At 42.1% G+C, this 24209-nt stretch overlaps 1 protein-coding gene across 6 annotated transcripts in view; it reads left to right on the top strand.

Annotated features, from left to right (window-relative positions):
* Window positions 1-17712: 17712 nt before the first annotated feature.
* The window catches only part of OCLN (occludin), a 47177-nt gene continuing 40680 nt past the window's right edge, over window positions 17713-24209 (top strand). The window contains exons 1-2 of one of the 6 annotated variants that reach the window (XM_082623498.1): window positions 18302-18501; window positions 24009-24183. The gene's annotated coding sequence lies outside the window, so the exon portion shown is untranslated. Of the gene's footprint in view, window positions 17934-18090; window positions 18196-18301; window positions 19281-23090; window positions 24184-24209 lie in introns of those variants that run through there. The other 5 variants (XM_082623501.1, XM_082623497.1, XM_082623500.1 and 2 more) reach the window with 5 other exon arrangements.

Below are 24209 nucleotides of genomic sequence, written 5' to 3'. Positions count from 1 at the left end.
TCAAGTCTAATCACTTCTTTGGGTTTTTCACTTCTTTTCCATGAAGCTCCAAATGCCACATAAAAATATTAACACCAGGGCTTCCCTGGTGGTGCAGTGGTTGAGAGTCTGCCTGCCAATGCAGGGGATACGGGTTCGTGCCCCGGTCCGGGAGGATCCCACATGCCGCTGAGCGGCTGGGCCTGTGGGCCATGGCCATTGAGCCTGCGCATCTGGAGCCTGTGCCCTGCAATGGGAGAGGCCGCAGCAGTGAGAGGCCCACGTACAGCAAAAAAATATATATATATATTAACATCAAAAAAATCTGTATGCTTTTCTCCTATTAATCTGTCTTTTGTCAGTGTAATTCACAGGCTCTAATAACAGAACCTAGGAGGGTAGAAGAAAAGTTTTTCTTCCCCTAGCTGGGTCATATGGTAATTCTATGTTTAAGTTTTCCACGGTGGCTGCATCATTTTACACTCCCACCAACAGTGCACAACAGTTCAGTTTCTCCACATTTTTGCCAATCTTTATTTTCTATTTTTTTATTGTAGTCAAACTAAATGGGTGTGAGGAGGTATCTCACAGTAGATTTGATTTGCTGTTCCCTAATGATTAGTGATATTGAGCATCTTTTTATGTGCTTATTGACCATTTTTGTATCTTCTTTGGGGAAATGTCCACTCAAGTCCTTTGCCCGTTTTTAATTCAGTCGTTTGGTATTTTTGTTGTTGAGTTTTAGGAATTCTTTATGTATTCTAGGTATCAATCTTTTATTAGATATATGATTTCCAAATACTTTCTCCCATTTCTTGGGTTGCCTTTTCACTCTATTGATAGTGTCCTTTGATGCACACTGGTTTTCAATTTTTTTAAATTAATTAATTAATTTTACTTTTGGCTGTGTTGAGTCTTCGTTGCTGCACGCGGGCTTTCTCTAGTTGCGGTGAGCTGGGGCTACTCTGGTGTGGTGTGCAGGCTTCTCATTGCGGTGGCTTCCCTTATTGTGGAGCACAGGCTCTAGGCATGTGTTCTTCAATGGGCTCAGTAGTTGTGGTTCACGGGCCCTAGAGCACAGGCTCAGTAGTTGTGGCACATGGGCTTAGCTGCTTTGCGGCATGTGGGATCTTCCCAGACCAGGGCTCAAACCCGTGTCCCCTGCATTGGCAGGTGGATTTTCAACCACTGCGCCACCAGGGAAGCCCAGGTTTTCAATTTTGATAAAGTCCAACTTATCTATTTTTCCTTTTGTTGCCTATGTCTTTGGTGTCATATCTAAAAATCATTGCCAAATCCAACATGGTAAAAACTTTTCTCTGTATTTCTTCTGTTTTATTGTTTTAGCTCTTATTTTGGGTCTTTGATCTGTTTGAGTCAGTTTTATTATGTGGTGTAAGGTAAGGGTCTGCCTTCATTTTCTTGCATATTATGGATATCTAGTTTTCCCAGTGCCACTTTTTGAAGAGACTGTTCTTTCCTTATTGAATGGTCTTGGCACTTTTGTCTAAAATAGCAGTATATTTTAAACAAAACAACAAATATGTTGTCAATATCATATCACAATGTGATAGCACAATATAGAATAAGAATATCATTAATATGTTTTTCCTCATAAACACATTGAGATAGATTTACTGCTGGATACATAATATAAAATCACTTGGTGTTTACTTGATGACATAAGAATATGAGCTTGTCCACAGTATCTTATATTATGAAACAATGCCTTATACATTTAAAAATAACCCATGGTTTCATTACACTTAACCTGGATTCCATGTTATGAGTTATATAAATAGCACAAATTCATGAGAAACACATAACCAATGAAGTACCAGTGCAAGGATATTTCTAGGGAATTATAAAAATATCTGATTTAGCAATAGGAGTATAAAAGACTTCTATTAGAATATCAACCCATTCCCATCTTAAAGTCTAGTTTCTTGAAAATTATGGTCCAAAAATCTTACTGATGCAAATGAGAATCACAAAAACCATACAATGAACAAAGTAAAACACTAAATTAACAATAATAAAGCTAAACTAACAATAATTGACATTTAAGGGAAAGACCAAGCCAACCTAATACCTAAAGACCAACCTGAGTCAACATTGACAGTACACACTTAACAAAGCCTTCTAGCTGGAAAACAGAGGAATTCCAGCTATCTGGGTGTTTGCATTGTGGGATCTTTGCAAAGTTGTTGACAACTCAACTTCTCAGTACAATGCTGAATCAATTCCTGTGTAAGCTTGAGTTAAGGGTCAATACTCTGGTTTATGAATAGCAAAGATGAGTTACCTTTAATAACTTCTGTAGGTTATTAGTAGTCTTTAGAGTTATATAAAAATTTACCCTTTAGGGACTTCCCTGGTGGTCCAGTGGTTAAGACTCCATGTTTCCACTGCAGGGGGCGTGGGTTTGTTTCCTGGTCAGGGAAGATCGCACATGCCCCAGGGTGTGGCCAAAAAAAAAAAATTTACCCCTGGGCTTCCTTGGTGGCGCAGTGGTTGAGAATCCGCCTGCTGATGCAGGGGACATGGGTTCATGCCCCGGTTTGGGAGGATCCCACATGCCGCGGAGTGGCTGGGCCCGTGAGCCATGGCTGCTGAGCCTGCGCGACCGGAGCCTGTGCTCCGCAACGGGAGAGGCCACAGCAGTGAGAGGCCCGGGTACTGGAAAAAAAAAACAAAAACAAAAACTGAGGATCAAAGAGTGACACATAGATACCTTAAACAGTTCCATTTAATTTGAACTATACGATGTGCATTCGTTTGCTGTTAGTTTGATGTAGGATCAAGACTTTTCCTTTGCATATGGACTTTTTCCTCCTTTTCTCATTTTCAACTTTCTCATCATTTTCATAAACTATCTGTGGTTTTTAGTTTCAGTTTCCTTAAAGTTGAGTGAGAAATTAAATGTACTTGGGAAGCAATCTGAGTATAAAAGCCTTCTGAGTTTTTGTATTTTTTCCTTCCAGTCTTTTACAGTTGTCTCTACCATGTCTAACTTGACAACAAATGTTTTAACAACATCTTTATTGAGTCTTTTAACAATCAACTTGTTTTTCATAGGAACATCTTTCTTTTGGGGGTCTGTCGTATTTCATCAGTTTATATAATATTTAATTAATTTGTGTGTGTGTGTGTGTATACATATATATATGTATATATATATATACATATATATATAAAATAACAAGCATAAGTGGCAATATCACATTTGGGTAAAACACAAAGCTTGCTACCACCAATTTCACTGTTGGGAGAAGAGTTAGGACAGTTCACTAGAAACTGGCCTTCCAACTGTGAGACTCCAGGGTGCTGAGGGCATCACAAAGTACTTAAACTCAGCTATTATGTTATAGAAATAGCTGGTATGTTTTTTTAAATGGTATCTATTCTTTATTAAGTAAGTAATTATATGGTTTATAAGATATGAGTTATCTGAGGACTGAGACTGTATCAGTCAGAACTTCTTTGGTTGCAAGTGACAGAAACTGAACTCAAACCAGCTTATGCATAAAAGGGAATCTAGTGATTTAGAGAACTGAAAAGTCCAGGAGTTGACTTGGCCTCAGGGTTTCTTCTCAGCCCATCTCTCCTGTCTCCTCTGCTTCCTCATATTCTCATACTTGCACTTCCTCTGGGTAACTGAGGAAGATGGCTCAGCTCCAGCATGCAGCATGGTTGTCTCTAGGGAACACAAGAAGAGGTGCTCCTCCAGCAACCCTCTATCACATGTCTGAGAAGCCTCTGATAGGCCTTGATTTAGGTCGTGTGTCCATCGCTGAACCAGTCACATCTAACCAGCCAGCCTGGATCTCATCCCCACTTTTTTTGGGGGGGCATTGTGACTGACAACCCCATCAGACCTCATGAAGTCAGGGAAGGGACAAGTCCTCAAAGGAAAAACTGTGTGCTCTTAATAGAATCTAGACATGCAAAAGCAACAGATGCCCACAGCATAGACCGTGCCTTAATTATTCGGTACTCTCCTTAAGACCAAGCTCACAGAAGAAGCTTAGCTTTAAATATTGAATGAATAACTATTGATGGCACTTTACACTTTCAAAGCATTTCCACAGACATTATTTTATTGTCAACAGTAACAGCAGATTAAATAACTTGCTTAAAGTTACACAGCTGATTTCTGATAGAGCTGAGTTTATAACTGTGTCTCCCGGTTTCCAGTCCAGTACCCTTAGGAAGTCTTCCTCTTTTCTTCTCTCTTGCTGCCAGGACTGATGTCAAAGTGGAAGGAAAGAAGAGAGAGACATTTTGGTCATATTTTTACGACTTCTCAGAAGGCTTGATAGGGTTTTGTCCCTAGAAGGCCATGATGGTGGTAGGTGACTGGTAAGTTGCCTCTTTCAGACTAATTATAGGTCTATGTAACAGATGGCTGTCATCACTATTTGGACTATTAATTCATTGAGTTATGGAATCTGCCAGGTTAATTTTATTTTGTTTCTAAGGCTAATATTTGCCCATATGTTTGACAATACTTTAATGTGCTAACACTCAGTCATGAAAATGGTGCTTAAAGGTAGTGTAGTGTACTACAGGTAATGTAGGATGTAGAGGCAAACTGTGTTTGAATCTCAGCTCTGTTACTTGTAACTTTGGGCAAACTGGGTAACCTCCATGAGCCTTAGTCTCCTACAAAATAGGGTGATATTAACATCTGTCTACTATACCTACTCCACAGGGTTGTGGTGAAGAAGAAATAAGGTCATATTTGTAAAAGTACCTCAGTAAAGTGTCCTGAGGGCTCCATGAAATTTATAAGCTATTGATTTTACATTATTATGTCTTATTTTAAGAACAAACATTAATAACAGGCATTCTCTCCTATCTGTATAATCAACTGTGGTCACAGAAAAGATACCCAGTTTTCTTCTCCTTCTAGGCACATGGAAAACTGGCTGGGTGAAGCCATATGTCTAGTTCTGGCAATATGTTGTTAACGGAAGTGACCTGATCACTTACGAGTCAGAGCATTCAATTGCCAGTGTGAGACCCTCCAGAACTTTCTTTTCCTTTACTATGTCTGGTAATATGAGAAATGGTGGTTTCTCTAACACCTGGGTCCTAGAGTAAGAAAACTGTGAAACCAAACCCCTCGCCAACTCTCTTTAGACATGCAGCATGAGCAAAAATAAACCTTTGTTGTTCTAAAGACACCACAATTCTTTGAGGTTTTTGTTATGTCAGCATAACCTAGCCCATCTCCACTGAATCCTCAAGATTGGCTGGGACATTTTGGACATGGATGTTTTCATTTATGTCACTGAAGTTTTGTGGCAATGTCTCTTTAGTAAACTAGGCAGAAGAAATGAATCTTGCCAAGTAATGGTTTTATAACTTCTTGTGAATGAGTTCTTCCTTAAGTGAAAGTGAGGACCTTCATCCCTTCACTGGTATAGAAGGCAATGGAGCCACGGTGTCAAAAGATCCTAGTTTGGGGCTTCCCTGGTGGCGCAGTGGTTGAGTCTGCCTGCCGATGCAGGGGACACGGGTTCCTGCCCCGGTCCGGGAAGATCCCACATGCCGCGGAGCGGCTGGGCCCGTGAGCCATGGCCGCTGAGCCTGCGCGTCTGGAGCCTGTGCTCCGCAACAGGAGAGGCCGCGATAGTGAGAGGCCCGTGCACCGCGATGAGGAGTTGCCCCCACTTGCCGCAACTAGAGAAAGCCCTCGCACAGAAACAAGGAGCCAACACAGCCATAAATAAATAAATAAATAAGTAAAAAAAAAAAAAAAAAAAAAAAAAAGATCCTAGTTTGATTCCCAAATTCAGTATTGACCAGCTCTGTGACTTTAAGCAAATCACTTAACCAGCTGGGCTTAATTTCCTTATGTATAAAATGGGGGTGATGATCATTCCCACCTTGGAAGGGTTACTTATAAAGCGACTAGCCTTTTTCCTGGCCCTAAAGCACTATTATTCAATGGATATTTACTAAATGATTATACTTTCTATATCAGGATTGTATTAGCTCAATGCAGCAAAACAACCCTAGTTTAAAGTAGCTTACATAATACAGCAATGTATTATCTCACATAACTGGACGTCCAGCGTGGGCTCCAGTCTCTGGTTTTCCTTAGTTCTCTTGGCTCTGCCTCCTCTGGGCGTGGACTTGATCCCTGGGCTCGTTCCCCTTGTGGTTGTAAGACGGCTGCCAACAGTGCTAGAGCAACGTGTCCAGCTACGCACAGCGCTGATGAGGGTTAGGTGTGAGTTCCCGAGCCAGTCACTGGCAAGGGGTCTAGGTGTCTCTCTTGGTTTTTTTAATGGTTTTCACTTTTCATCTTTTAAAATATTTTTTCCAGTTTTATTGAGAAATAATTGACATGCATCACTGAATAAGACTGAGGCATAGGGCATAATGGTTTGATTTATGTGTATTGTTAAATTGTTATCACAATGGGTTCAGCTGACATCCACCTTCTCATACAGAGAAAATAAAAAGAAAAGGGAGAAGAAAGGAAAAAAATGTTCTCCTTGTGATGAGAGCTCTTAGAATTTACTCTCTTAGTACCTTTCCCATATATCATACAGCAGTGCTTGCTATAGTCACATGTTGTTCATTTCATCCCTAGTACTTATTTATCTTATACCTGGAAGTTTGTACCTTTTGTCTGTCTTCCTCCAGTGCCCCCCTCCTCTTCCTCTCCACTGCTGGTAACCACAAGTCTGATCTCTTTTTCTGTGAGGTGTTTTGTTTTTGTTTCTTTTCTTTAGATTCTACAAATAAGTGAGATCATACAGTATTTGTCTTTTTCTGTGTGACTTATTTCACTTAGCATAATGCCTTCAAGGTCCATCCATATATTCTATTGTATGCACACCACATTTTCTTTATCCATTCATCCATCGATGGACACTTACGTTGTTTCTATGTCTTGGCTATTGTAAATAATGCTGCTATAAGCATGGAGGTGCAGGTATCTATTTAAGTTAGTGTTTTGTTTCTTTTGGATATATTCCCAGAAGTGGAATTGCTAGATCACACGGTAGTTCTATTTTTAATTTTCTGAGTATCCTCCATACCATCTTCTATAGTGGTTTTACCAGTTTACAAGCCCACCAACAGTGCGGCTGTTTGTTATCTCTTGTCTTTTGTTGATGTCCATTCCAACAGGCATGAGGTGGTACCTCACTGCGGTTTTAATTTGCATTTTCCTAATGACTAGTAATGTTGAGCACCTTCTCATGTACCTGTTGACCTTTCATATATCTTCTTTAGAGAAATGTCTATTCAAGTCATTTGCCCATTTTTAAAATTGGATTATTTGTTTTTTTGCTGTTGAGTTGTATGAGTCCTTTAGACTAGAATTATCTTTAGCCAATATGCGGCTCCCCTGGAGCTAGGATAGGGTCAGCCCCTCAGCCCCTCACTGCATGGGGATGGTGAATATAAGAATAAAATTGAGATTCGGTATGATAGGAAGAAAGTGCTAATGGCAACTGAGAGAGATTCAGTTGTGTTCCGAATTCATGTACCAAGGATTGATGTGGGGAATGTGGACATAGGACCTCACAGTTTGATGTAGGGGGCAGGTATCTGAATAAGCACAGTCCTATGATGATGGCATGGATTTGGGGTCAGAAACACATGTGTTTTAAAATCCCAGCTTTTTGCTCTTCTAGCTGTGTATTTGAAGACAGTTTTTTTTTAATCATCTATGAAAGCCAGTTTTCTTATCTATAAAATGTTCATAATCTTTAACATGTGATATTTAAGTGACACAGAGAAGTTACTCAGCAAATTGTACGTTCTATTTCTTTTTTAACAATGTACAAAGTGTATGGGAACACAGAAGGGAAGCAAGTTATCTGCCTGCTGCATCAGACCAGGTTCCTGGATCACAAGTTTGATAATGAATGCAGCTTTCAGATGATGATTATGGATATTTGAAATAATATCTACTTATTTCTGTTAAAAGGCTGTATTTTAACTACTTCCTTTAGATAAAAACAGCCAAATCGCTCTACTGGAAATTCTTAAAGCTCAAAGCAACTTTGATTCTTTCAAGTGCAACTATGATGACCTAATATCATGCATAACTCCTCTTGTATGGAAAGGAACAAATATTTGATATTCATCTTCATTGTTTGCGGTGGGTTGGTTTCCTGTTATTTTTTCCCCTCTGTCTAGAGGAAGGAGTAAAGGAAACTTCCTTGTTAACCTACTACTGTAAGGGACATGTTTGAAAAAAATAAGCACAGAGGGCAAGAGTAGAGTTTCTCATCAAGATTATTATGGGCATAATTCAACCCCGGTATACTTAGGGATAGTTTATTGAGGCATTGACTATTGTTCATTTACTCAAAGTAACTGAAGTGCAAAGTACAAGAAGGAGGGGACTCCAGGGCGCCCAGGCAAGGAGAGCTCACCCTCAGAGAGCGTACAGTCTAAGAGAAGGGCCCACATACTTACATAACCCAAGTTAGACAGTGATTTAACACTAGACAGTCAAAAGATTGAGGTAAATTGTTTTTGGAATACGTGGAGAAGCCATTTCTTTCTTTTTTTCTTTTTTTTTTTTTTTTTTTTGCGGTATGAGGGCCTCTCACTGTTGTGGCCTCTCCTGTTGCGGAGCACAGGCTCCGGACGCGCAGGCTCAGCGGCCATGGCTCACGGGCCCAGCCGCTCCATGGCATGTGGGATTTTCCCGGACTGGGGCACGAACCTGTGTCCCCTGCATCGGCAGGCGGACTCCCAACCACTGCGCCACCAGGGAAGCCCGAGAAGCCATTTCTTAGAGAAGAAGAGAAGTTAAAGAAGGTTTTGTTATTGTTTGATAGAAGAGGTGGTAGCTCAGTCTTGAAGCACTTGGCAAAATTTTAGTACACGAACCTGCAGACACCAGGGTGGACAGGGAACATTCCAGGTAGAAAAATTAGTGTGAGCAAAGGGCAAGTCACAGAGGGGTGGGAGGAGCATATGGGCAGCCAGGTGAGCAGTTCCACTGAGAGTGTTATCTCTACCACTCATCCTGCACTTAGCTGTCCTTTTATTATTATTTGTTTGTATGAGTGTACACTTCATCTCCTAGACTACGTGAGGTAGGAGTGCTATGCAACAGTATGCTTTGATTTCTTCCCACATCACCTACCCTCCTTAGTAAATAAACAAGCAATACATATATTATGCAGGTGAGGAGGTTGGTTGACTCCTGAAAGGCAAAACAGAAAGAAATTGCATCACTAAAAATGTTTTTTTCATGTAAGGTCAATATTTTATTGAATTAAAATATTTTCCACCTTCTTTTAATCACACTTTTAAATTCTTGTTTTTTTTTTCCTTCAGGGTACTAGATAGTGTTTGTTTGTTTGTTTGTTTGTTTTTTAGCCACACTGCCTGGCATGCGGGATCTTAGTTCCCAACCAAAGATCGATCCCATGCCCCAACAGTGGAAGCGTGGAGTTCTAACCACTGGACCGCCAGGGAATTCCCTAGTTCGTGTTGATACTAATATTTGATAGTATTAAAAAAAAACATTGTGCACCAACTGATGCAATACTTGAGTCAGGCAAGAATCAGCAATGGGCACTAAAAGCTTTCACTGGATAAAAGGTTGTTGGGGGGCTTCCCTGGTGGCGCAGTGGTTGAGAGTCTGCCTGCCAATGCAGGGGACGTGGGTTCGAGCCCTGGTCTGGGAAGATCCCACATGCCATGGAGCAACTGGGCCCGTGAGCCATGGCCGCTGAGCCTGCGCGTCTGGAGCCTGTGCTCCACAGCAGGAGAGGCCACGACAGTGAGAGGCCCGCGCACCGCAATGAAGAGTGGCCCCCGCTCGCCACAACTAGAGAAAGCCCTCGCACAGAAACGAAGACCCAACACAGCCAAGAATATAAATTAAAAAAAAAAAAAGAACAGTTTATAAAGAAAGAAAAAAAGGTTGTTGGGGAATAAGATAGTCACAAAGAATCAAAGTATTCCCCCCACCCCACCAGAATACATATTAATTATAAAGGGAAAAGGGAGTCCTGGAAGGTACCACCTGATTCAAACTGACCATCACTCACCCTGGGACAACTTGATAGTGTCAGCCTCTGGACGTGATGGAGTATGAAGTCCACAACAACACCAAGATGGTATTCTTACCAACAGTGTTTCCTCCAAATCTAATAGTTGTGGGGATGGGGACATACAAATCCAGACTGTGAGACATTCAACAGAACAACTAGACCATATTCTTTTAGAAAAGACAATGTCATGATAGATAAAAATGGCACTAGGACTGTTCAGGAATTAAGGAGATTAAAGAGACATGACAATGAAATGCAAGGAATGATCCTGGCTTCTGGATTAAAAATAAAACAACAAACAGTAAAAGACATTTTTGGTACAATTGGAGCAATGTGAATATGTCCTGCATATTAGATAAGATTAGATAAGATTATGTATTAATGTTCATTTGTGGGCATATGTTAATAGTATGATAGTTGTTATGGAGTGAATGTTTGTGTCTCCCCCATATTCATATGTTGAAATCCAAACCTCCAATGTGATTGTATTAGGAGGTGGAGCCTTTGGGGAGGTGATAAGGTCATGAGGGTGGAGCCCTCATGAATGGGAAAAGTGCCCTTATAAAAGACATCCCAGAGAGCCCTCTTGCCCTCTCCACCATATAAGGAGGAAACGGCCATCTGCAAGCCTGAAGAGGGTTCTCACCAGAACCTGACCATGCTGGTACCCTGATCTCAGACTTCTATCCTCCGGAATTGTGAGAAATAAATTTCTGTTGTTTATTAACCACCTAGTCTATGGTATTCTGTTAAAGCATCACAAACTAAGACAGTGGTTGAATTGGAAAACGGCTTGGTTCTTAGGAGATACGTGCTGAAGTATGCAGGGGTAAGCTGTCATCATATCTGCAAATTAGTTTTAAATGGTTGAACCAAATAAAAGTATAAATGGGTTTGGGTATAAATGTGGTTTTGTTTGTTTGTTTGTTTTTTGCGGTATGAGGCCCTCTCACTGTTGTGGGCTCTCCCATTGTGGAGCACAGCCTCCGGACGCGCAGGCTCAGCGGCCATGGCTCATGGGCCCAGCCGCTCCGCGGCATGTGGGATCTTCCCGGACCGGGGCACGAACCCGTGTCCCCTACATCGGCAGGTGGACTCCCAACCACTGCGCCACCAGGGAAGCCCCTGGGTATAAATGTTTGAGCGAAAAAAATACACTATGTATACATTTCGTGTATGTATGGGGTGTGTGTGTGTGTGAGAGAGAGAGAGAGAGAGAGCAAGCAAGCAGATGTGGACAATGTTAACAATCTGTGAATTTAAGTGAAGAACATAATTCATTGTGCTATTTTCTCAACTATTCTACAGGTTTAAATTTTCCAACATAGTAAATTAGGGGAAAATTAAATATCTTTTTCCTAATTTAAAAAAATAATACAGGCTTGTTCAATGAGAAAAAATTTTAAAAATATAGAAAAAGCAAGAAAAATAAATAATTACGTGATTATGGTAGAGCTTCTCTTATCCTCTCCTTTTCTAGTCCCTCTGCATCTGGTACCTCTTAGGCACAGAGGCCAACCTTTCTAATTAAGATTCATGTAGGAAGATGAATAGGAGTGGTTTACATTTCTCAAAGATAGTATCAATTGGGTTTCAGATCACCCTGGCTCCCTTTCTCAGGTTTAATCCTTTCTACTTAGAAGCTACAAACTTTAAAGATAAATACTCAAGAGTTACCAAAAATTATTTTTAAAAAAACAGGAAAATGCTGAGGTTGACACAAAATCCCACGAAATTCAAAACATAAATTCATCACTATAAAATGCCTAAAACCCTCCATAGATTTCTGGTTGCAGTTAGAAGAAAACAAACACTCAGGTGGCACAGCATCCAGGATCTGACCTCTGCCTTCTTCAGACTTCACCTCCCACTCTCTCCCCTTCTTCTGGTCTCCTGTGCTTTGAATATCCAAAGTGGCCCTAGATTTTGCCCTAGGGTGTTCTTGGCCCAGATCTGGCTCCTTCTCATCATTAAAGTCTCAGCTCAAATGTCACCTCTTCAGAGCAGCAGCCTGTGACCACTCTGCCCAAGGCAGCTCCTCCCCGCTGCCTCTCCCAGCCCTCTCTGTCCCCTTAGCCTGTTTCCTCAAGTCACTCATCACTGTCTGCCATTATCTTGTTCATTTCCAGTTTAATCATCACTATTGCATGGCTTCTCCCAACTAGAGTGTAAACCTCCACAAGGGGTCCTGTCTGTCTTGAGTCCACTGTATCTCCAGGGCTGAACAGGATCCAGTACATAGAAGATATTGAGTAAATATTTTTTGACTGAATAAATATTTCTTCAGGTATGCAGTTGACAAATGTGCCATTTAGACCACACTCTCTGTGTGTAGCATCAACATTTCAGGAGCTGCAGTGAGCTCCCCTTTACAGGCTCCTAAATTTTCTCCTAAAGAAATTCCAAGTAAAGGGAATTCCCTGGCGATCCAGTGCTTAAGACTCGGTGCTTTCACTGCTGTGGCCTGGGTTCAATCCCTGGTCTGGGAACTAAGACCCCGCAAGCCGCTCGGCTCAGCCAAATAAATAAATTAAATTAAATAATTAATTAAACATAAAATAAATTCCAAAGAAAATCAGAAAAGCTGCCATGTGGAAGCCCCTGTAATGGATAAGAGAATGTGTCTTAGAACCAGTAGAATGTCTAGAATGTCATGGGAAGTTTGTTGTCTGCTTAGAGTATATCTGTTTCATACTGACCCAGTTCAAGTGATTTTTCTAGGGTTGGGATTCCTTGTTATAAGTTACAAGCTTATTATCAGTACTTTTCAAAGTTTGGGGACCCAGGAGGCAAAGAGCCCGAAGAAGTTAAAAGTTGATATGCAAACACGGCATTTGAAGTATTTGGTTAATGTTTACTTTTTCCTCTTTCCTTTTTTGAGCTGAATATTCAGGAGGGCCAGTTCCTGAAAAGGCCTCGCAAGGCCAATTTTCCACTGCAGTGGATGACTGATGCAGTTTAAAACACAGAAAATCAGCCCCAAATCTCTTTCTCTGCATCATCCGTATAATTACGGAAATATTCTGTCCAGATCCAGATCAAGACCCTCCCTCTCCCTCTTCAGATGATGATCTCTACTTACTCTGATCCTATAAAGTGATCTTCTGTTAGTATTTGAGGAATATTACTCACAAAACAAAACACCTAGATAGGGGTATGCAACCACCTTTTAAGAATGTCCCTAAACTCTAGTCATTTAAATAAAAATTTTATCATAAAATATAAAATTCCTACCAGAAAGTGTATAAAGCATATGTGTACAGTTTAATAACTTGTTGTAAGGCTCACAGCCATGTAACCTGCACACAGGTGAAGAAACAGATTATTGCCAGCACCTCAAGAGCATCCCCACTCCTGTATTCCCATCCTTACCCTCTCTTTTCTCCTACAGATAACCACTCTCTTGACTTTTATAACAATTCCTTTGCTTTCCTTTGTTGCTTTGCCACTTATGAATCCCCAAATGATGTAGTTTAGTTTTGCCTGTTTTCGAACTTTATATAAATCATATATATCATATATATATGTATATATGTATGTGTATATATATATATATATATATAAATCATATAGAAATCATACTGTATTGGCAGAGAGGACTCCTTTATTTTGTTCAATTTTATGTTTGAAAGATTCACCCTGTTTTTGGGAGTAGCTCTAATTGGTTCATTCATATCCATAACACTGAGTTGTACTCAATTTTTTTTTTAGGATTATTTTTTTTCTACAGCTGTACTATGAACTCTTTTTATGGGTAGTGTTTTTGGAAAGTTTGGGTGTTTTTAAAGACAAAAAGTGATGCTAAAGTATAGTAAAACCATTAAGAACATTAGTTCTGGAGGTAGATGACATGTGTTTGAGTCCTGACTCCACAACTTGGCAGAAATCTTGAGTAAATGATCAAAACTTTCTGAGCTTTTAGTTTTTCAAAAATGGGGGAAATAATAACACATCATAAAATTGTTATAAAGTAAAACAAAAATTCATAAAGCACATAGTACAGTGCCTGGCACACGGACACTGATATCCTGAGTAAATGATGGTGGTTACTATTATTATTATTCCACTTGTTGAATTTCCAGTTCAAAAACTGTCTCTTCCGGAAGGATCTTGCTTAATACACAGGAATTGAGGAGGTAGAGCTTTCGTCACCAAGTGTCATTATCCTCTCAGAAATTGCCTTCCTGGTGACTACCCCATAAATTCCTCCATAAATCTATCCAAGGAAACTGTGCTGTGTGGACTGGCAGCCTCCCACCTTAGGAATGAGTGAGGAACCTAGAGCCCTCAGTGACTCCAAGCTGCATTGCCCTTGAACAAACACCAATTGGTGCGTTCATCCACTAAGCAGGTGAGGCAGGGTAGAAATATTCTACTCCCCCATCTTTTCTCTTCTAAGACTGAATACTAGGGAGTTCCCTGGTGGTCTAGTGGTTAGGATTCAGCACTTTCACTGTCATGGCCCAGGTTCAATCCCTTGTCAGGGAACTGAGATCCCACAAGCCGAGTGGTGTGGCCAAATAAATAAATTTTGTTAAAAAAAAAAAAAGAAAAGACCGCATACTAGAGATGTAACCCTTGACATGCTATTAAGAATGTATTGCTTTCACAGTGGCAGCATGCTATCTGAGAGATGCACACAATTCAACAGGCATGTCGGATTCAGGAATCAGGGTTATATTCATTCACTCATTCAACAAATATTTATAGAATAACTGTGTGACATGACAGGGACTGTTTCAGGTAGCCAGGATACAGAAATGATTTATTAAAAGTATCAAGACTTGTTTTCTTACCCAGCATTTGGTTTATCTTGGTGAATGGTCCACATGCCTCCCAGCAATTTTATGAAGAGTATTACTTATTATCATCCCAAATTTACAGTGGAGAAAAATGAAGCTTATGCATTTAGCTTCCCTTCCAGCTAATAAGCGGCAACACTGGGTTTTTTTTTTTTTTAACTCTTAACACTGAGATTTTGAACCCAAATTTCTGACACCATAATCTGAGCTCTTAACTTTCTCCTTTACATATGAAAAGGAATAAAAGAATTGTTTTTTTAATCTTATTCATTTTACTGCAAGTACAGTCAACAAATTTCTAATCATGAGTCCTCTGAGAATAATATTTACTTTGTTTCTGAGTCATGAGGATTTTCACTAAATAATGTCCATTAGTGGATAATAGTGGTTAATACTACAATGAGTTGCCAAGAAGGAATATTTGACTAATTAAAATTTTGTTACAATTTATGATTATGTAACATGATTACATTCAGCATTGCATCATTCACCACCTAACAAATTTTATTTTGCTACTGATGTGTTTAGGTTTTAAGGCTGAATTTTCTTTCTGAACATTTTCAACTACTACCTAATAGGCACACTATTAGGTAATAGTTAAAAGAATACAGTTTTTAGATTTTTTAATGTTATGAGTATTGTTTGGAAAATTAATCTGAATGGAACAAAAATGGTATACAACATTCCAATAGAAATTTAGTTTAGTTTTAAGTTAAACCATATTAAATTGCCATTTTGTAGTTTAAAATGATCAACTATTACCAATTTCATATAGTTCAAGTTAAAAAAATCCTACTATTCCATACGCCTGAATGCAGTAGTAACTAGAGTGTAATCTTTGCCAAGAAAGGGATCTTGGGGTTTTGTGCACTATTGTGCACATGGTAGGCACTTAGAAAACGGTTGTTGAATGAATGAATTAGGAAAGCAAATAAAACACAGTAATTAACCTTCTATCCTAACATCTCTTTGGGTTTAGGTTTAAAATGGGAATAAGAAAAATAACATGATATGAATGTCAGTCTCTTCAAATGATAAAAAGTTTAGTTTAAATACTTAATTTACCCAAGAGAACTGAAAACATAATTTCACACAAAAACTTGTACATGAAGGTTTATAGCAGCATTATTCATAATAACCAAAAAGTGGAAATAACCCAAATGTCCATCAACTGATGAAGGTTTAAATAAAATGTGGTATATCCATGCAATGGAATATTATTGAGTCATAAAAAGGAATGATTTACCGGTAGGAACTACAACATGAATGAAACTTGAAAACATTATGCTAAGTGAAAGAATCCAGACATAAAAGGCCACATATTATATTAACAGTTAGTATAAAATGTCCAGAATGGGCAAATCAGGAGAGACAGAAAGTAGATCAGTGGATGCCAGGGTTTAGAGGCAAGAGGAAATGAAGAGAGACTCCTAATAGACTTTTTCAGTGACGCAACTGTTCTGGAATTAGTGGTGATAATTGTACAGCCTTGTGAATATACTAAAACCCACTGAATTATATACACACTTTAAAATTAAGGGCGAATTTTACAGTATATGAAATGTATTTCAGTTTTTGAAAAGTGGGGAAAAAAACTTAAGTTCTCTTCAGAACAAGTCAAAAGTACACTATAAAATAATAGACATGTGTTTATAAATGTAAGAGTATTAGGAAATGTTCCCTTGTTTAATTATAAACCAAGTGGAATGTTTGGAGATTTCAGTAATCTGACAGGGAACTTAAGAGGATTAACCTGACTTCCCCAGTGTTAACAATACCAATTTAAACTGCATCATTCGAAAACTACATAGTCATATTAAAGTAATTGCAGCAATGACTTCCACAAAGAAAACCAATTAGATTAATTACTCATTAAGGCTGTCATCATTTTAAATACTTTATATTTATATAATGGTTTTACTTCCTTAAGTGTTGAATTGTGCCTTGAGATCTAATGTATGGCAAAGTCACATCTCTAACCACTTAATTAGAGGCAGAGAAGTGGGTGGGATTGGACTGAATGTAGCAATGCTGACATTCCAGACTGGAACACAAAGCGAAGCAGGACTTAAGAAACCTAAATTCTAGCCTTCAATATGCAGACACTTAAATAGCAAGAACTAAAACTGTCCCATTCAGCAGTGCAATATTTTTTTATATTGAAATACAACATATAGATAAGTGTACACATCGTTAAGTGTAGACTATGAGTTTCCCTAAATTGAACACTCCTTTGGAAACAGCCTCCAGATCAAGAAGTTGAACATAGCACACAGAACTAGGGCTTTTTTTTTTTCTTTTTCCTTAAGCCTCAGAGAATATTCAAATAGTTTAAATCCCCTAAAGAGCAGACTCTCAGTCATGCAATAGTTAAATTTGGGGAGGAAAGGCAGAGGACCCTGAAATGGTAATAACGTATATCTTAGTATACACTGAATTTTGATGGCAAATTTACCGACGCCAATATCTACAATACGTCACCTTCACTGAACCACTGAGTATTGGTCTTTTTCTGGATCCAGAGATTCAGAAACAGTTCCTAAATTTACGCATGACTTTTGAAAATCTCCCACATCTAGATGCTTCTTTCCAACAAAACTTTAACCAAATTTTTGGAGCAGGAAAGTTTTGTGTCAGGTCGTGCTTTTCCTGCCAAAGTGCTGAGCACCCTTGAACACTCGTCAGGAGGAACGGTCCCTTCCAGACCTCACACGCCAAACATTCCGCAGTTCTACCCGAAGCCCGCGGAGCTCCGAGCGCTCCCTAGAGTGGTCCAGGACCACCCTCCACCCTCGGGGAGCCCAAGCCTCTACCCCACGCCACCCCTCTGCTCTCCGTCCCTGCCCACCCGGGCAGAAACGTCGCGCTGTTCCTTTAAGGCCGGGAGCAGCAAGGGTGTGCGGGGAAAGGCCGGTTCCTCCCGCCTCCTTCTACACCGCTCCCTTCCCTCTCCCATCGGGGTTTCAGGTGAATGGGTCACAGAGGGAGGAGGCCGCCACACCACTCCTCGCCAGCGTCCACCTCCCCCCTTCTCCTTCCTCTGGCGGAGGCGGCGGAACTCCGGGGAGAACTAGCCAGATCACCGAGGAGTCCGAGCCCGGTGCAGCAGGTGGGGCTCGCCGGCGCGGCTCGCCGGCGCGCGGTCACGAACCTCCCGCCCCCGGGCCTGGGGTTGGTGCGCATGCCCGGGGGCAGGAAGGCGGGGTGGGTGGGTGGAGGGGAGGAGGGGGAGGGAGAGGAGGAGGGCTGGGTGCCCTGCGGAGTCCCGGCTGAGAGCTGGCGGTCTGCACGTCGTCAGGTGCGCCCTCCAGGTGAGCGCGCTCCTGGGCTCCCGCCGTCCTTGGTGGGTTGGGCCCGGCTGCAGTGAGGAGGTGAGAGCTGGGCGCGGCGCCTGGATCGCACGGGGGGGACCAAGGCCCCCCGGTCTTGTAGGGGAGGCGCACGGGGAGGACGCCCAGCGCTGGTTTCGGTGGCGGTTTCGCTCCTGGGCTGGGACTCGCGGGAACCAGAGAGGCACGGGGCGGCGGAGAGAGCCGCGCCGGGCGAACTTGGAGGCTGCCTCCCAGGGGCGAGGGGCCGCTTGGAGTCGCCCGTCAGCTCCTTCGGCGGAAACGTTTAAAGCCACCAGTGTCTAGGCGGCGCGGGCAACTTTTCGCTTTCCTGGGGGCCGGCGGGAGGTTGGTGAACAACGAGAATCGTGCGCCCGGCTCTCCGGGCTGCGGTTCTGGGAGGTCCTCGGGGAGAGGGCCCTGAGCTTGAAAGCTGGAGCAAGGGGGCAGCTCGCTGGCCGGGGCGGGGCGGCTCGGACTCCGAGGGGAGCCTGCTGTTCTCCGCCCCCATCCCACCCGCTTTGGGTGTCCCTGGAGGAGAGGGGGTGGCCGGGTTTAATCCGTGCAGTATTCCTGGAGACCTGGGGTGGGCCGATCGGCTGTTTTCAACCCCCTTGGTGGGAGCTCTGTGAGCCCGCGTCGATTTAAGCTGGGGGGCGGGGATTTGATTTCGTATGAAGTTGTACTTCGAGGGAAGCCGCTCACGCATGGGATTCTCACCCGTGACCTAAAGGCCGCCGCCAGACAGGCGGACTGCCTCGGGGCAGTCCCTGCTCGGCCAGCGCGGGCGCGCACCGTCCGGGGTGCTCCTGCGCGCTGCGGGGGGCGCACGGCCGCCGGGACCTGCTCTCGGCCAGGCCGCCGGGTCTTGAGACCCCGGGAAGGGCAGGCCCCGCGCGCAACCGACATGTTGCCTGCGTTGGAGGAAGTGTGCGGGGCAGGTGGGATGAGGGGCCAAAATGGCCTCTGCACCTTACGGCTGGGAGAGCAAGCCCAAGCCCCTCGTGTCCCAGGTGAAGCAGCTGAGCCGGAGGAGAGGCACGGCATCCTCGGGCCGGCCCTGGGGCTGGCCGGGCAACCTACCCACCTGGGAAATGACCCAGGGCGGGGAGGAGGCAGCCTTCCAGGTTAGTGTGTGGCCCTCACGCACAACAGGTGTATTATTGGGATCCCGGGAAAAGAGAACCCCTTCCTATTAAGGCACTTGTGTTTTTTGTGATTGAGAACTGGTTCTTTCCAGACAGAGGTGGATTACTCAAACTGTGTATTCCCTAGTGTAGCAGTGTTTCCTTTTGCACTGTACTTATTGAATCTTTATTTTCTCTTCCTGCTGTTTTAAAATAGACATTTTAAAAGGTGGCGCCACAGTAATTGATATCTCCTCGGACAAAGCAGCAGCCCTTTTTTTTTTTTTTGGTAGTTTTGCATTTATTTGGTTATTAGGCACCTTCTTTGTTAGAGTATGGCGGGGAGGAGAGCGAGATTTCCACAACTTTCAGGCAATTTAGGGAAACGATGAGCATTGCCTCCTATGTGTAAGGCACTGAGCTAAAAGCCTGTTGTGCTTTATATCATGTAATCACCCCAGCATTTCTAAAAGCTAGATCTTATTAGAACTCCATTTTAAAAGTGAGTAAACAGCGGGTAGGGGAAACATGTTACAAATGGGCTGGCTTGAAAACTACTTCAGCTAATCAGGGAAGGTATATCATTAAAGCAACAGTCCTTGATATTCCAGCGTGAGAACCAGATTTGGGGAGTTTTTCTGGAATTCTCTACCTTTGACTAGTCCTTATGGCCTCATATAAGTGTTCCCCATCTTGCTTGATGTAAAGGTAAAACTTTTCCTGTTTTCTTCTAAAGATAATGCTGTAGTTATTGCCCTTTCAAAATGATAGGAGATTGCTTTCAACCACATAAAGTAACTGGTATGTCTTTCACCTTCCCAGGAATCTCCCAGAGGGAAGTTTTCTTTAGTTGCATTTCAAGGCTTACTTGATTAGAATTTTAGTGGGTTTTTTTCATTCACATTACTATTTATGGAACTATTGGAGTAAAAAGACCATTGTTACACCTTTTCACAAAATTCGCCTCCAGGGTTGCAGCTGTTCTGTACCTTCATGCTTTCCAATCTTGAATGTGGTATGAATCATCTGGGGATCTTATTAAGATACAGATTCTGATTCGTAGGTCAAAGGTGGAGCCTGGAATTCTGCCTTTCTAATAAGTTCCCAGGTGATGCCTGTACAGTTGTGAGTTTGACCCTTTTTTCTCCCTTTCCCTCACACTGTAAGCACTTAACTACTTTTGTTGAACTTAACTTGAAGGATTGTATTTTCTGGGTGTTAGTTACGTGAAGAGCTTCAAGGTATTCACTGCTGGATTGAAATCCCAACTCTAATTTGGGCTGTTGATTTTATAAATCAAATATTAATTGAGCATCCCTTTGTACCAGGGACTAGATCTAGGGATCAGGAATAAGAGTGATGATCAAGACAGACATTTAAGTGCTTGGGAAGCTGGTATTCCTTTTGGGGTACAGATAGTAGCAGTTTAAAAGAAAGAAAGAAAAAAATAATTAGAGGGGAAATTTGCCCTGAAAATAAATTGGTTTGGTGGATGGAATGAGTAACCGGGAGGACATCTCTGAGGAGGTGACGTTTGAGCTGAGACCTGATCTGGAGGTGCCTGCCATGTAAAGATCTGGGCGTTCTAAACAGGAAGCCCTCAAGATCAAGGCCCTCCTTGGATCGATGCCTTTATTCTAGGCAATGATTCTCAAAATATATGGCGTGGTTAAAAATCATCTGGAGAGCTAATTTAAAATGTGGTTTCTGACTCAGCTAGTCCATTTCAAAATCTGCCTAATTTCGAAATCTAAGTAGAATCATTTAATATAAACATAAAAAACTTCTTAAAAGGCATGTGATCAAAAAGGAACAGACTGCCCTTAAATATAATAGTGTTTATTTATTTTTACTTGTTGACAGTTTGCTTTATTTATTTATTTATTTTTGGCTGTGTTGGGTCTTCGTTTCTGTGCGAGGGCTTTCTCTAGTTGTGGCAAGCGGGGGCCACTCTTCATCGCGGTGCGCGGGCCTCTCACTATCGTGGCCTCTCTTGTTGCGGAGCACAAGCTCAGTAATTGTGGCTCACGGGCCCAGTTGCTCCGCGGCATGTGGGATCTTTCCAGACCAGGGCTCGAACCTGTGTCCCCTGCATTGGCAGGCAGATTTGCAACCACTGTGCCACCCGGGAAGCCCCACAGTTTGCTCTAAAGAATACTTTTGAAGCATAGCATTTTCAGGCTTTCCTTTTTTTAAAATATTTATTTATATTTCATTGCATCGGGTCTTAGTTGCAGCCGGCGGGCTTCTCAACTGTGGCACACAGGCTCCTTAGTTGCGGCATGCAAATTCTTAGTTGCTGCACACATGTGGGATCTAGTTCCCTGACCAGGGATCGAATCCGGGCCCCCTGCATTGGGAGTGTGGAGTCTTATACACTGTGCCACCAAGAAGTCCCAGGCTTTCCTTTTTTATCTTAACTTAGTTTTCTAAGATTTTTTTGGCCAGTAAATATTTTCAAAGAGAGAACTTTTTATACTTTAACATCAACTTAACATATTAAGTAAGGGTCAACTGCTTCCCTTTTGGCCCTGACTCTGAGTCAGCTGTTTGACTTATATCCCTATCATTCTTTTTTTTTTTTTTTTTTTTGGTGGTACGCGGGCCTCTCACCGCTGTGGCCTCTCCCCTTGCGGAGCACAGGCTCCGGACGCGCAGGCTCAGCGGCCATGGCTCACGGGCCCCGCCGCTCCGCGGCATGTGGGATCTTCCCGGACCGGGGCACGAACCCGTGTCCCCTGCATCGGCAGGCGGACTCTCAACCACTGCGCCACCAGGGAAGCCCCCTATCATTCTTATGACACAGTTTCTGCGAAGGTTCTGTGAAGGTGACCAGTGAGCCCCTTTAGCCAGATCCTGTGGCCTTTTCACTTCTCATTTTTTCCTTCATTCAACATACACTTATTGACCAGATATTGTTAATGTTGCCGTGCTGGGCATTGGGCAGCGTTCTTGGTCCTCTCTTTCCTATTGCCTTACCTTAAAACCCAGTCACAGGCTGCCTTGAAAGATACCTTAGAAGTCCTCCAGTCCACTTCGTCCCACCCCCTGCAGATACCAAACAAGCTTGGCATAAATGGCATGAGGTCAAATTGTTATTTGTTATTTTGGGAGAGTGTGTGGAGAGACTTCCTAACGTTGAGATGAGATCTGACCCTCTGGTATGTTTTTATTTTTTTAAAGGAACCATTTCTAGGACTACAAAGACAGCTCTACAGCTATTTGAAGGCTGCCATAGTGGTCCTTCTAATGTTGAGTTCTCCAGGCCAAACATTTCCTGTTTTTCCAGTCATTTGTCCTAAGACATGGTTTTTCTAGATCTTTAACAATCTAAGTCTACCTCCTGGAGAGGCACCTAGTTGGAACCTGATGTTCAGATTTCACGGTTCTGCAGGGGTTTGTTTGTTTCTTTTTCTTTTTTTTGATTTTATTATTTTTTATAGGTTTGCTTCTTTTTAATAACTGTATCATTCCTAGATCTAAGCACTAACTCTGTAAATACTGGATATGTTTGGGATAACTTGTTAGCTTTTGTTGAAATTCTGATGAAGGAAATACACTTATAAAAATGAACAGTTATTAAGCCAGATTTCCGTTATCTAGTACTTATACTATTAGTTTTTAAAAATTGAGTTTTACGTATTTAAAATGATTTATCCTGCCACCAGTATTTGAAAATGGATACAATATACCTAAGTGCCTAAACACTGAAATTTCTCACCTTCGGAATAATCACCTTGCTGTAAATGCTTTTTGCTCATCTCCTTTAATACATTATCTTACCTATTTATCCCAGTCCAGAGGTCAGGATTATCCCCCTCTTTGACACAGGAGGGTAGCGATGCTCACAGAAGAGAAGAATTTGTCCCCTCAGATTGTGAGTTTTTTGTTTGTTTTTGTTTTTGTTTTTGCGGTGCGCGGGCCTCTCACTGTTGTGGCCTCTCCCGTTGCGGAGCACAGGCTCCGGACGCGCAGGCTCAGTGGCCATGGCTCACGGGACCAGCCGCTCCGCGGCATGTGGAATCTTCCTAGACCAGGGCACGAACCCGTGTCCCCTGCATCGGCAGACAGACTCTCAACCACTGCGCCACCAGGGAAGCCCAGATTGTGAGCTTTAAACTAGGTTTGTTTTAGCCCATCATTATAGCCTTACAGAAACCTTGATCAGTGTTGATGTACTTGTAGCCAGTGGGTTACCTATCCTTTCCAGTGTCTCGTCAGCTGCAAATCTGGATATACTTGTCCACTTCATCTGTGGTCACAGCTTGATATCTCCCTCCAGGTGGACATAAATGGTTCATTCATTCATCCTAATTAGCTTCCATTATTCAGCCCCGTAGAAATCTGCCTACCCACACTCTGTTACACCAGGATGTGTCCAAGATTCTCAGGATTCTCTCTGTATTCCCCTCATCTACCAGTCTGGTAACCTTCTCAAAAAAGACAATGAAGTTGATTTGGCGTGACTTTTTCTTTTTTTTTTTTTAAGATTTATTTTTATTTATTTATTTAGGCTGCTCCAGGTCTTAGTCGCTGCATACAGGATCTTTTTTTTTTTTTTTTAGTTGTGGCATGCGTGTGGGATCTAGTTTCCCGACCAGTTTGAACCCAGACCCCCTGCTTTGGGAGTGCGGAGTCTTACCCTCTGGACCACCAGGGAAGTCCTGGCTTGTTCTTAATTAATGTTCTGAAATTATTTGCTTCACAGTTTAAAATCTCTGCTCTTAGGGGAGACATGACAAACTCCAGGAAATAGAAGTTTGGAAAGGGATTTTGTTGGCTGGATTTTCGACAAAACAAAACTTCAGCCTGAGTCTGGATTCATTTAGGATTTTTGAGAACTACCATTGAGCCTGGAATTTTTGGCATAGTCTTGAATGAGTGAGACCTAGTTATAGAAGAGGTAAGATTCCTCTAAGGTCAGTGTGT

Source organism: Mesoplodon mirus (genome assembly GCF_964341445.2).
Source record: "Mesoplodon mirus genome assembly, chromosome: 5".
Taxonomy (NCBI): domain Eukaryota; kingdom Metazoa; phylum Chordata; class Mammalia; order Artiodactyla; family Ziphiidae; genus Mesoplodon; species Mesoplodon mirus.
This window is presented reverse-complemented; position numbering and strand designations above follow the sequence as displayed.